The sequence below is a fragment of the Pinus tabuliformis genome, chromosome X, assembly GCF_031772625.1.
Source record: "Pinus tabuliformis cultivar Carrire ecotype Pingquan chromosome X, CPIR1, whole genome shotgun sequence".
In the NCBI taxonomy this organism is placed as follows: Eukaryota; Viridiplantae; Streptophyta; class Pinopsida; order Pinales; family Pinaceae; genus Pinus; species Pinus tabuliformis.
In genome coordinates this window covers 1,554,795,661-1,554,810,788 of record NC_142308.1, presented here as the reverse complement: position 1 = coordinate 1,554,810,788, position 15,128 = coordinate 1,554,795,661, and positions in this window count along the sequence as shown.

Genomic DNA, 15,128 nt, shown 5'->3' with positions numbered 1-15,128 from the left:
TTTAATTGAAAGTTATGTTTCCATATTAATAAATACATTTTTCATTTATTAAAAAAATTGTATTTTATGTATGAGTTTGATGTATTTTATATGTCAATCATGTAGCAGAGACATCAGCGGAGGGAGTAACAACCATTATAAATCCTTACTGAAATAATGAAAATAAAAACATAGAAAAAGAGTATAAATGATGAAATAACACAAGTACATGTCACTCTCCATTGTCATCACCTTGATTATCTTACTCAGCTCTTACACTATTGTTCTCAAAAACATGTTTTAATATAGGGTCATGGTCTTAATACGAACCACCAATCTCTATATAACACATCTAGGTTAAAAAAACACCTAGTTGTAGTGTTTTGGGAAAACATAAGTCTCCCTAGCTTCATGTCACATATTTTTAGAGTCGATAGATACTAGCCCACTATTGTGATATTCCTATATAGTATTCTGATCAAAGGTGCCCCACCACTTTCACCTAAAATTAACACATTGGAATGAATACAATCCCACTTGTATGATCTCTTATATCTATCCAACGTAACCTAATGTCCCCTTCATTAGGCTTTGGTCACAGTGGCTAGCACGACTAGACTGGTCGAACTCAACTTCCACTCCATAGTCTTGTGTCATGCATCCATCATTGGAATCCTTCCTGTGAAAATGATGTCTTATGCCCTCATAGATGGGAACAAATGCACCTATAAAAAGGTGAAAAAATCAGAGTGTCATGTGTCTAATAACCTGAACATAATATATATACATACATACATATATAGATATATATATGTTACAATTGAAAGGTGCAATATAAAGTTGAAATTATACAAAAATAGATTATAGTTACTGAGTTTCTACACCCAATCCCTATTTTTAGCGCATCCTCTTCAACGCGGTGGTAATAACCAGATGCACCTTATTTATCTCTGACTTGATCAACAACCCAAATGTTAGGGCATGTCACTGACATATTTTCTTTTAAATTATCAGGGTAAGACACACTTCTACCATTCAACCGTTTGAATTCCTTCTTGTCACTATCCCATTTCCTCCTCTTCTCTTCGTACAATGCAACCCATGATTGTGTTGCTTCAATATTGTAAAGAATGAATTTGTTGATGGCTTAAATTTTTTAATTCTTTGATGAAATGAAACCAACATATATATATAGATATATATCTATATGTATATATATATATATATATATATAGATATATATATATATAGATATATATATATATATATATATATATATATATATATATATATATATATATATATATATATATATATATATATATATATATATATATATATAGATGGATGATATCAAAATATGCATTAACATGAAGTTTAGTGTGAATAGTTATTGTCTAGTAATTTGATAAATGATAAGCCTGCACTTACTCCTTGTCATGTCCCTCTTTTCATTAATTTGGAGAATCTCCCCTTCTCTTTCATTTTCAGCCCTTTCGTAATCCAAACTCACCGTCCTTGGTGTGTTGTCAATCTTCTTGATGTACTCACTAGCATAATAGAAAGACTCATACGATATATACCCCTTCTCAATAGACCCTTGAGGTTTTTCCCTTTGTGAAACAAAACCTTTCAATTTCTTCATGAACTTCTCTAAGAATAGCATCCAATGACAAGAAAAAACCCCAACTAATTCAAACTCATATACTAGGTGAATTAGAAGATGAACCTACAATTCCATGAAACTCGTCGACAGTTCCTTCTCAAACATACAAACAATCTCAGCTATCTCTTGACACCAACATGGAATGCTAGCCATATGAATCTCCTTTGATGTGATTGAATATACAAATGAAAATAATTTAGATATGGCATGTCGTGGGCCTTGGGGGAATTCATGGTTCACACACCCACACAAGAGAAGAGGAAAATGGCATTGCGTAGTAAATAGTACATTATACAAAAATTATTATAAAATATCCCATTACATAAAAAAATAAAAATAAAAAATAATGTTTTTTACATACGTACTCTTAGAAAGTTCAAATGGTCATGCGAATTCAACCCCAACAAATTATCATCCATAGTAAAGTAGCACCATAGTGAAGACGCATATAAATAAGGGACCCTCACACTCATTATAACTTCATTTTCTAAAGAAAGAACATCTTTCTTTAAAATCCATGTGACATCACCTTCTTTGAGGGACCAAGAGGGGCAAGCCTCTCCCATAGTTTCTTGTCTTGGCCAATGTTTCTTTTTAGTTTTTGATGAAATAAGATCTCTCCTAATAGTCAATGTATCACGTTCTTTTGATGATATGTGCGTCCACAAAGAAGATGAAACATTTTTAAATATATGCATGGGATCTAGTAAGTGAGCAATCTTAAGATGCTCCCAATATGGGAGCTCACAAAATATAGATTTCCTTTTCATCCCAATGGGAAATTTCTCAACAAAGGTGTCAAAGAAATATTGATTATCGAACAGCGGCTCCCCATTTGAAATTGAACATTTCTGCAAACTCCTCCTTCTCTATGTCAAATTCTCTAAGTCATCCAATTGGTTTCATTATTGCAACCCTTTGGGTGTCATCCTACAAATAATTTGCATACATTTTTATTCAAATTGACATGGATTAAAAAATAAAATTCAATTATATAATAGAAATATAAATAAAATCTAAACTTACTCAAGATGGAAAGGGAGAACTCGGCGAAGAACTTTCATCAACAATATAGAATGAGTTGGAATTTGAAGAATTGGCCATTTGATATTATTGAGATTTTGTCTCTGTATTTGAGAAAAATCAGAAATAACATTTTGTGTGAATATCTAAAATTAACCTTCAGAACCATATAACCATAATCTGAATTTCATGATAGTTTTGAAACCATTTTTCAAGAACATGGTGACTTTAGGTGGAAAATATATACTATGAATTATTGAAATTTATGTGGATGTGTCCTAAAGGATATTTTGAGATTAATATGCTAGTTTATGTGAAAATAAAATTTGAGGTAGCTTTTAAACCCCATCGGTGCTCTAATCTGAATAAATTGTGCTAGTCCATTTAAATATTAGGAGCACTATGGAGTTTAAATAATACTCGTATCAGTTTTTGGAATTCTAAAAAAATAAAAAGAAATTTATCATATCAATGCTATTTTATGTAAAAACACACGAGTACATTTAAATAAAAAAATAACATCGGTACATAACTATTTCCTGAATTTAGAAAATAAAAATGAATTCAATTGTCTCGGTGTTCTTTTCAATATAGACCACACCTTTACGTTAAAAAAAAAATCGTGGATTTCAAAAATGAAAAATAATTTAATCATGTCGGTGTGTTGAAAGTATAAGAGGACCCGAAAATGATGGTGCACTTTTTATATAAATGCACAAGTGTGCTTGACTATCGAATGCACCAATGTGCAAATAACTTGAATAAGAAAAAACATGATTTTTTTTTGTTTATTTCATAAATTATTTTAAACAGTAAAACATTATTTACCATTTCATTATTTTACCTAAAATTTCAAGGTAGTGATTTACAAGAGAGATATACTAGTGCTATGCAACAACAACATAATACTTTGGAGCAATAGAACTATTCAGAAGATCATAAGCTAAAAGGTATGGTGATTCAATGCACAAGTGTGCTTGACTATCAAATGCACCAATGTGCAAAGAATTTGAATAAGAAAAAACATGATTTTTTTTAATTCCTAAATTCTTTTAAATAGTAAAAAATTATTGACCATTTCATTATTTTACTGAAAATTTCAAGGTAGTGATTTACAAGAGAGATATACTAGCACTATGCAACAACAACATAATACTTTGGAGCAGTACAACTATTCAGAAGATCAGAAGCTAAAGGTATGGTGATTCTCTAGAAAACCTGTATAGTAAGTTTTAAATTTTATTATTTATTTTTTTATTTTTGGTAGATAAGCACCCATGGGGGATTTGAACCATTGACCTATCGCAAGGAGTGCCTTAACAGTGCACCCATTCACCATCTATCCAAAGCCCCATGGGCAAATTTTATTATTTATTTACTAATAGAAAAATTATAATTTTTGTTAGGGTTTAATTAAAAGAGAGATCAATTTCAAGAGAATATCAAATCAGAGAAGCAAAATATTTTGGATCTGTTGAAATATCAGAAGTTGAAAGGTATCGTGTTTCACTCAAAACCTTGGATAACAAGAATCTTAAATTTTACTGCTCAAATATTTTATGGCTTCTATTAGATTTATTCGCAATTCAAAATAAATAAATAAAAACTCTGTATAATAAAAAAATTACTATAGAACTTACTAGTAAAAAAAATTATGATCTTTATTCCTATTAATATTTAAATAATAAAAAAAATCAATGCTTACCTTAAACACTTGCTTCTTCCTGCAAAATTTTACATTAGGGTTTGACTTTCTCTACGACTTCACAATTAGGGTTTTTAAATTTAGGAATTTTAGATTTAATGGGTTTGTGTACTTACAATATATCGGGCATTTGATATATAAATTAGGGGAATAAATTATTTAATTAGATCCAAACCTTCTTGGCCCTCTCTATTTTTTTTAAATGGCTATATGTTGTGTGATGCACCATCTATAACATAATCCACTAGTGCTACCTGAGTAATACAACAAACCGATATATTATAACACTTTTGATTATGTCTAGTTTGTTCATCATTTCTCATGGTGTAACATAATCTACCAATGTGCTTGTTCCTAAAAGAATTATTAAATCATCATGGTTAATTGAGCCTTGAAAATCATATCGTCAATCCTCTTTGAGTTTTTAAAAGCGGCTATATGTTTCATGATGTACCCTATGTAAAATAGTGAACTAGACGTACCTGAGTAAGACAATGCACCAATATATTATAGCACTTTGGATTCTATCCAGTATGTTCAGTGTTTCTCTCAGTGTAATATAATGCACAAGCTTGCCTACTCCTAATAGCATTACTGAATCATTCCACTCCATTTAGCCGTACAAATCACACTGTCAACCCTCTCCTTTTTTTTTTAAATGGCTATATGTTTCATGGTGTATTGTCTATAATATAACAAACCAGGGCTACCAGAGTGATACAATTCACCCATATATTATAACACTTCCAATTATATCCAGTCTCTTCATCGTTTCTCTCAGTGTCATAGAATGCATCAAAGCGCTTATTCCCAATAGCAATGTTAAATTAGTGCAGTGTGTTTAGCCTTACAAATCACACCTTCTAATTTAAAATTATTGTTAAAATTTAATTTTCCATGATGGTGTTGGACAATTAAACGCCTGATTCATTTAATCAATAAACACACTGGTGTGTTTGGTCAAATAAACACACCACTCAATCTATATTTTTTTGGCTAAATATTATTTGATTTATTTGTAAAATATATCTAATGTTATTTGCATTGAATGGTATAGGGTTTATATTGATAAAAAATGTCTCATAAGGTCCCAAGTAAAAAAATAACTAATCGACACAAGGAGAGAACATAAAAAAATCAGAGAAGGCAGATTCTTTATAAATTCTTTACAAAATTAATATGTTTGAACTATATGTAAGTTTAACTAATATGTATTAGTTGGTGTGTGTCATGAAGTGAAATAAAATGAACAAGGTCAATAATATTATTTCTAACCTAACTGCAGAGTGTAAAAGCCTGATACAAAAATTGCAGAATGATCAATCCTGTGAATGAAAAAATACATTTCAATATCATTTCTTTTCTTTTATTTTTTAATTTTCATTAGTAATATACTTAAGAATATTAGATAACATGTTTCAAAAAAAAATTATTCATATATGTTTAATGTTTTATAGGGAGCAACAACGAAGGAAAAGATCAATTCCGTTCTAAGAAAAGAAAAATTATGGAACATACAAAATACGATGAATTGATCCTTAGCTCATCTAGAGTGGTGTTAGAGGTTAATGAAAGGGCAGAATTTTTTTACAGAACTATGAGGGATCTAGAGGAACAAAGGTATCGATTTACTTTCCACTTACAATAAAAAAATCAATGCAATGATTTTAAGAACGAAATTATATCTAAACTATAGGAAGTGTTTCCAAAGAAATGGATAATGAGACATATCATACTTGCAATAGCAAAAACATACAATAACAAAAAATAATCATTCAAAAAATAATATTCCTAATTGTATAAAATTATTTTCTAGAATTATATGTATATATTACTACAAACCATTAATTTATTAATATTGATTTTGTTATATTTAGTTTTCATATATCATTATAAAATTGTTTTAGTACTTTTCCAGGAATCTTATGAAAATCCAAAATGATCAATGCGTTGATTTGCGAAACATGTCAGTAGTAGTGTCCAAAAAAATCTATAAGAAGATGGTTAAAGAAATTGACATAATTGAATCATAGGAGTAGCGATCTCAACAACTGCATGCTAAAAATGTATGTAGTCATGATTCTTTGTACATATAAAAAATATTTAGCATTAAATATTAATTGTCAAGTATTTTCTTGTAGAAAAGAAAACAAGATGGAACTCATTCAACACATAAAAAAAGGGAATACGGAAGAAAAGGGTTGATTTCAAAGTTTGTGAGTAATTGTTAATATTTCCTTATAATAACTCAATGTTTCATTTTTATATATTTTAAGTTGTTTTAAACAACCATCCTTGAATATATTCAAATAGGTTCTAACATACAAAGAAGAGTCATCGAAAGAATTGATTGGACTTGGGTTAAATAAGGGTTTTGAGTATATGTTGGCATATCAAAAATTAATTGTGGAATTTGTAAGTATCTATGTTGTATCATTTCTTTGAGTTTATAATTAATCGAACAAAAAAATACATTATGTAAAATCTATGATTTATAATAGGGTTTAAAACATGCATGAAACAAAGTATGGAACTATGCTAGAAGAATACTTGTTGAAACAAGGCATGAGACTTGGTTTTGATGACATGTGCACAATTATGAGTCACTTCTTGCTTTAGTACACTATTATTCGATTTACATTGATGTACATTATTTATTTCCATTTTCCTTATTTTCACCAATGTAGATACACTCATTACACTTTATTTTTATGTTTGCAGATGAAACAAGATCAAGAAGATGAAAGCAACCAATGCAATCAACAAAACATTCATCCAAATAACCCAATTCATGGAAGTATCTTGATCACTCACAACAGTTCCAATGAATAATGATGATCTATTTGGATATTAATGCCACTGGCTGTATTTTTTGAAATAATTGTCTGTGAAAATCAAACATTTTGTTTAATCTAATCATAGGCATGGTGTCCCAATTAAAAGGCAAGGGGTTACCAATAATAATCGCATTTTGTATGACAAAGATCCTCTTATTTATATATAATAACATAAATGTTAATTTATTTCGATTGCGTTATCTAATGTCATTGCGCAATGTTACACCACTGATTAAATATTATAATGAAGAGATGCAAAATTTGATAATATAACAAATTAATCCAAACATTATATACAAATACACTAATCATATATTAATTTATATGATTACTCTTATAAGATATATGTTGATTTTTCAATAAATAACAAACTTCAAAAATTACAATAATTTCACTATCACAAGTCGATGTCTAAAAAAAAGAAAAAGTCTCATACAAAAACATCAGCGCATCAACAACATAAAAGCGCACTGATGCTTTACTTTAACTAAAATCCCTGTGACAACATCTTTTAGCATAACCAATGCCTTTTTAGAAAACGACAACAATAGGGATTTCATGTCTTCAAGCACAAGTATTGTATTTAACTAGTGACCCAATGCATTGTAACTCATAACACACCAGTTCTTTCATAGAACTAACACCCCCCAGTTCTACGAAATACCATTTCCATTCCCGATGCATTATTAAAATTAATTGCCTTGGTACCTCTATATAACAGACACATTGGTGCATTATACAAACAATATGTGTTGATGTTGTGTGTTCAATAGAACGCACTGGTACTACAATTATTTTTCACATGCCCCAAAGTCATTCCTTCATCAAAGAATGATTGAGGCTTTTTTTATATAATCATCAGTGTGGTATATGTTCAAGCTATGGTGCTTTTTCAGTTGAATGCACCGAGGCTTTTTTTAATTGTAAGCATCGGGGTGGTAAACATTTTAGGTGCTCGTTCTCTTTGAATTTAATAGATGGGTGCTTTTAGTTATGTATGAAGCCCTATGTGTTTCTATAAGTAGCACACTGGGGCTACTTGTTCCATAAATCACACTGAAAAAAAAAACATCTGCTAAAACCTTCAGCAGTCCAAATTTTTTTAGTGGTGATGAAGTTTCATTATAAACTCCACTAAAACATTCATTCGAGGAAATAGATGTTTTAGCGCATGTTTTGTTTCACAATGTTTTCCAATTTTATAACACTAAAAACCTTTGTTATAACCATCAATAGAAGGTATTTTCCTTGTAGTGCCACCTAAGACTCCAATTAGAAGAAGAAAAACAAGAGAACAAATTTCAGTCAAAGAAAGATATGACTTTAATAAATGTTGGGTAGTATAAATGCAAGATTTACACCAAAATTTAATTTGTCAATCCAAGGTCATAATACTTAGAGGCGTAGCACAATATATGCTAGAATATGACCTCAGGGATCTGTTAAATAAGAAACCAAGCTTTTATAAGAAATTCAAAAGAAGCATCATTCAAGAAAAATGAAGAAGACTCTTTTAATGCAAATTGAACACACTCCAGGAATCTACTTCTGGTTCCTCTTCTGTGTTGACTTGACTCATGCAGTAAGTATTCCTCAGTTTTCCACGGGACAAAGGAATGTAGGACCCATTCAAAAGAATGTGATTCGAGAAATAAAGAATGTAAAACCTCTCAAAAATTACTGCTATGTTTCAAGCGCGAAATTAAACTAGACAGCACACAAAAACTTTATTCCAACTAATGTAAGGAAATAATCGAATGCTATAAAAAGAATCTAGATAATAATGCACTGCTTCTGTTAGATAGAATTTAGTACTTTAGCTTGAAGAGAAATATGCAATAAGAAACAATATATAATTCATGTTGTTTAGCCTGTTCTTATTAAATACATCCTCAAAATATTATGTATAATATATGTAGCATTTAATTATAATGAAGAGTTTTGTGAGCATTTTGTCAACAAGATTCACAGTCTTTCCTTATGCTGATCCTAGCATTTTCTTATAAGAGTGTAGGAATAAATGTTTTTCTGCGAAAGTGTAGGAATCAGTCTCAAAGGAAATCATGAATACATGTTAAGTTAAGTTAACTAGAATTCTTGCTCAGCGACTATTTCACCATCGAGTCCTAGAAATAAACTTTGTTATGCAACAATGAGATCAAGGAAAATCTTTGTAATAATAAATAAGAGATGCAGTTAAAACATTCACCGTTTACGTTAGTTCAACCTTTATGAAAATACATCCACAACCATTGATATTAAACTTAAATAACCAGAGTAGTAAAATAAAACTTGTGGATTGAAATTTAAAATTAAATGACTGAAAGAAGTGCTATGAAATGAAATTGCAAAACCAGAAATGCTCTAGTATAGGAAACATGCTTGGACTGGCAACGTGCTTGTACCGATCTTGCGGAAATGAAATCAATCATGAAAATAAAAGCTTATGTAAATTGAAATCAAATACTTCTAAGTAGTATGCAAAGAAAAATGCAATAATGGAAATTAAGAGGTTTTTGGAAACAGACTGGCTGGTGGGCCCAACCACCCAACTCGTTGCCCTTGTAGCAATTAATTCACAATCTTCAGATCATCAGAAGGAACAAAATCGCAGAATCAAATGCCAAATAAATTCATGTCAACGTCTTGTTACAAAACTAATGCAGCGTTGGCTCCAGTGGTCCCCTCCAGGGATCGTCCGACTGGTGCGCAGCTCCTCCTTTGCTACACAATCAGATTTGATCCTCCATGCTGCAAACAATGTGATTTACAAAGTTTGATGTGTCATCCTCTTCACACCTATGTAACTCCTCCCGTTTATATTCTTTTTACATGATGGTTTCCTTAGAAAATAACATGGGGATTGAATCCCAACTGATATTAATCAACAAAATATTAGTAAAACAATTTACCTATTGAAAGAATGAAGACATGACTTGAATTTCCCAAATCTGGCCATTTTCTGCAATTCTCGAAAAATTGGGTTTTTTAAACTTTGTGTGTCTCCTTAACCGTTACGAATTTTGGAAATTTGTTTGAAGGAAACCTATTTTATTATATTTTAAACAATAACCTTTCTCATTATTTTCTGGTTCAGCTCCATTGCTTCAGAAATTGTGTCCGAAAATGACTGTTTGAAATAAGAGATCCTAAAATTATTGAAAAACAGCCTATTTTTATAACACTGCCTCAAAGACTGTTATGTAACTTTTATACCAATGCGAATTTTAGAAATCGCTATGAGTCTTAGTCAATTTTCTATACTAAGAAAAACCCATCTTCCACAATTTCTCTATTCACCTTCATTTGCACGAAAATCGAGGTGGAATTTGGCAGTTTGGAAACTGTTGCAAATTTGGGGCTGAGGCATTAATTATTCCCTAAACATAAATCCGTATGACCTGGGTGTGTCTTAGCTTATGTGGAAGTTTTCAAACAATACTTTGAACAAAAAACTCTTTCATATTTTCCTATAAATGTCTCAATGTATGAAGGCCCCAAATTGGTACAGGCATAGCTGGTGCAGGCACAGCTCGAGCAAGAACTGCTAATATAGGAATGCTAGCACCTACCACAAAAGAGCCTAACATTAATGACATTCTCACATTAAATACTTTAAATTTAATAAAACAAGGAGAATTCATAAATCAATAACTGTTAGCTCTAAATGCCTCTTAATAATGTGTAAAAAGAATAATAATGACTATAAACACTTAACACAAGTATAGAGTTATACGGAAAAAAGTGTGAAAATATGGACAAAACCGAGGCTCAAGACTCCCCCACGCTGACCTTCTTACATGTCCTCACGCAAGCCAAACCATAAGATTATAAAACCATGGAAGAAGGCAGGGGGAATGTATGCGTCTCGATAAAAAGTGTCAGCAAAAATATCAGCAAGGGAATATGAAGATATCCTATATGTCATCATCTAAAGCATTCATCAAGTTTGCAACAAAATTATTACTCTGTCAACTAAAACTGTGTTACAGTCCTTATGAAAGTAGTGCAACAAGATCAGGTACAGGAAAGGAATGCTTTGTACCATACATTATGGAAAAAGAGTATTGGACCTTTGTGATAGACATCACATACTTGTTGTCCTGTTTCAAATGAACTCCCTACTTGTCATAGATTTCAGAGCTCTTATTTTTGTCCATAGTCATATTAAAAATATCGTGATTGTTAGACACCTAATCCTCAATGGGTTAGTGTGGAAGCCGAATAGATGAAAGGAGTCCAAGAGACCTTGGGATGTGGAACCCAACGATCACAATATGTACTATAAATGTATATCAGTTGTTAATAAAAATGTATTCTCATGTTTTATCCTTCAGATTCCTTTGCTGCCCATGTGTGTTTAACATGGTATCAGAGCGAGCGATCTCCTACCCTGCTCAAATTTGAGCCATTATTTTGTGGCCTTTGTAGATCTGAGCACTTCTCCTTGTCAGTTTTGTGCCTTTCAAAACTGCTTCACTGAAACTTCGGTTCTTCTCTGCACTGAATGCTCCTTTACCTAAAAATCTGGTTGTTCTCTCTCCTGAGCTACCCAACGGCACAAATTTGCAATATTTGTCATCTTCCATAACCGCTCCTGCATGAAATCATTTGCTATCCAAGCCGTTTCCTTAGGCTATGCCTACTTTTACACTCTGAAATCTACGCCTACTCCCTCGCTCCAGTGGATTCCAAAAATGCTCTCTGCCATTGCAGAAGTGTATCTCTGCCATTCTGAATGCTCTCTGACACACTGCTTTATTGCTGGCATCAGTCGTGGTATTCATTCCATTCTCAGCCTAATGGTCTCAGTGTATAGCTCAGTTCCATATTCCACCTGCTTAATTCCATTATAGTTGAACAGATAAATTAACTGCAGTCTAAACGGTTCCAACAAATCCACAGTACAAGCATTTGCTGCTCATAAGAAGGATGTTGCATCTTTAGAGGGAGATACACACGATATATGAAAATATCTGTCATAGTTACGACAATGATAGCACAGAAGTCCAGCTACTTTCTGGCCACAAAGCTTGCAGTCATATAGCAACGGGTTTCGCTGGAAATCATATCGATGTAATTGAAGCATTGGAGCGAGGTTGTTTCTTTAAACCTACGTTGAATGGTGCCTTGAATACTGTAGGGAGCACTTCGGTTGAGCTCTTGTTATCTTTGGTGGTTGATCGCTAGGTCGTGGATTCAAATCCGCGGTGTCATTCTCGGCGAATTCAAGCTAGGCATCGTGGATATTGTTTCAGTGAGGGACAGAAGGGCAGCTATGGAGTAAAGACTTCCTGGGTTTGAGCTGATGTCCAACAGTTTCCTGAGTAGGGTTGCGTGGTGAGCAAGGCATTCAATTTCTTGTAATTTTTTGTCCTCCTTTTGAAGGTTTCAACTATCGCATAATTGGTTCTAAAACCAAAAAAAAAATCGATCATGGTAATCTTGATTTTCTACCGAGCTTTGAGTATCTGCCTAGCATACCATTATCTGAGAACTTGTTCCTCTTCAATCATGATTTAGGTGAGAAATGGCATTCAGTGGTATCGCTCACTTACAAAGGTTGCATTTTCATGTCTTGGTAAAGTACTCCCTTGTATTATTAAGCCTACACAATGGGAAGGCCAATGATATGACTGTGAGAATGCCTCATTGATGTTGCTGCGACTCCGTGATTTTTGAAAACCTAGATGTATTTAATAATCTCTTTCCTAGCCTATGTTCTGTGCATTATAATTGAAGCATTTATTAGAAGGTTTTCGAGTTCAATTGTCTGAATTAAATCTGAATTCCATATCAGACTTCTGTCACTTACTTTGACATCACCAAAAGCTCTTCCAAGTTTCATCGATTAGGGTACATCCCTCCTCCAAAGTTTCTTGAGTACGGAAGACAGCCGCATTGTTCTGCATCACTCTCTGCATGTTAGGATGTATATTTGATGTAGGCAAGCTACCATTTACATAACTTAATTTATCCATCCAAGAAATTTTCCTTTCTCCAGCATTGCCAGACAACAGTTTCTGTTTTTCACCGGGTCTGTATAGGTCAGCAACCCTGTTGGCGCAAGCTCGACCAAACACTACAATATCAAGAAGGGAGTTCGCACCAAGTCGATTAGTACCATGAACGGATGCATATGATGCCTCTCCAACAGCTAATAATCAATTTATAACGACATCAGGGTTATGTCCTATGATATTCACAAATCATTAGGCTGAGCTAATACGTATTTTCATTCAGAATTAGGAGACGGATTTATAAAGAGTTTTCAGTGGCTTTCTTATGTGAAATTAGAGGGATGAATTCTCTATTAATTCCAGGCTCAAATCTTCTACAAATCAAGAGGGCCGAGCTACTTTATTCAAGGCCAAAATATTTTGTCAACAAAGAGAGGCCGATTTCTTCATCTACTCTCATTCACTCAAGTTGAAGACTAAACTATTCGTGCATTTTAGAGATTAATGTGCCTAGGGAAGAGGTTGAAATTTTCAGATTCAGTAGCAGAGTTTTATCAGTGAAAAAAAGAGCCAAATTCTTAGTTATTTTTAAGGAACCAAATTTCTTTCAAGCTTAGAAAAATTCTCCAGCAATTGAAGTCCATTTCTTTGAGCCAAATGCTACAAATTAAAGATTGTATAGGGTGCGAATTGGGTTTAGCATAGGTGCCAAGTTTCTTCTTATAAAGGTTGAATTCCCTTCCTCTTGCACCCAGATTATCTCCTAAAAAAAGGGGGGGGCGAGTTCAACTCTAATGCGGGGACAATTCTTCTTGAAGATAATTCTCAGATGTATGGGCTGCTGATTGCTATTATTAAACCTTCAAATTAGTGGGTCGAAATTTATCAAGTTTTGGCGCAAACTTAACAGTGGAAAACTTTATGAAGTTTACTATCATTCCTTTGGCATAACATGCAATCATAGTGTTGTAGCAGACTTTGTAGAAGTTGAATTTGTTATATAAGTGGCTAGGTCAGGTGCCTTTTCAATTTGTGCACTGTATTTCTTGAATAGGTGACTGTCTAAAGCTTGCATCCTTGCTAATATATATTTCTGAGTATTCATAATGGAGAAACAAGTATTTTATTTGTTGTAGCATTTGAGTCTCATCGTTTGGGAATGCGATTTGGAAAATAATTGCAGAGTTAAAATCTTGCTTTTGGTTCATTCCTCAAGGAATAATATCACTTGATCGTTGTAGTTTTCTGGGAGAACAAATTTTGAGAATACCTTGCAATGACATTGGTTCATAGCCGTGAACAAATTTTAAAGTATAAGTTTAACATTGGAGAAAATTGCCAGAATCAATGAAGTATTAGAGTTCCTTAGAACTCTGATATTTTCTACTACTCATGATACATTAGAAGTTAGAAAAGTTTCTCTCACAAACATTCAGGTCTGTCTACAAAATGCACAAGAGAAAATTGACATTTTGCAGCTTGAAACTCAGCTACAACAAGCAGAATTACAACAATGGAGTCATCATTCTGAACCTATTTCTGTTCAGAAGATTGAAACAAACTCCCATAAACAACAAGACAATAATGTTACAATTGATTCAGATCTGGTGCCAAATAAAGCAGCAGTTGTACATGCAGATGCAGAAGTTCAGCTTGCACTTCCAAAAGCCCATCATTAGACCTTGGGAAGAGCTTGCCCACAACAAGATCAGAACTGGTCTTGGATATGACAAGGACTTGTCCTTTCATATTCCAGACTACTCAAAGCCAATTCAATTTCAAACTGCTAGATTTCTTGAGGATGATTCATCTTCACCTGTTCTTCATGACAGTTCACATATAGCTGTTCCAGATTTTGCCCCTCTTCCACAACAACAACAACAAGAATAGATTATGAAATGCCAACACTGTGACTGAGTTGGCCATTTGAAAGATCACTACTTTGATCTTCATCCATG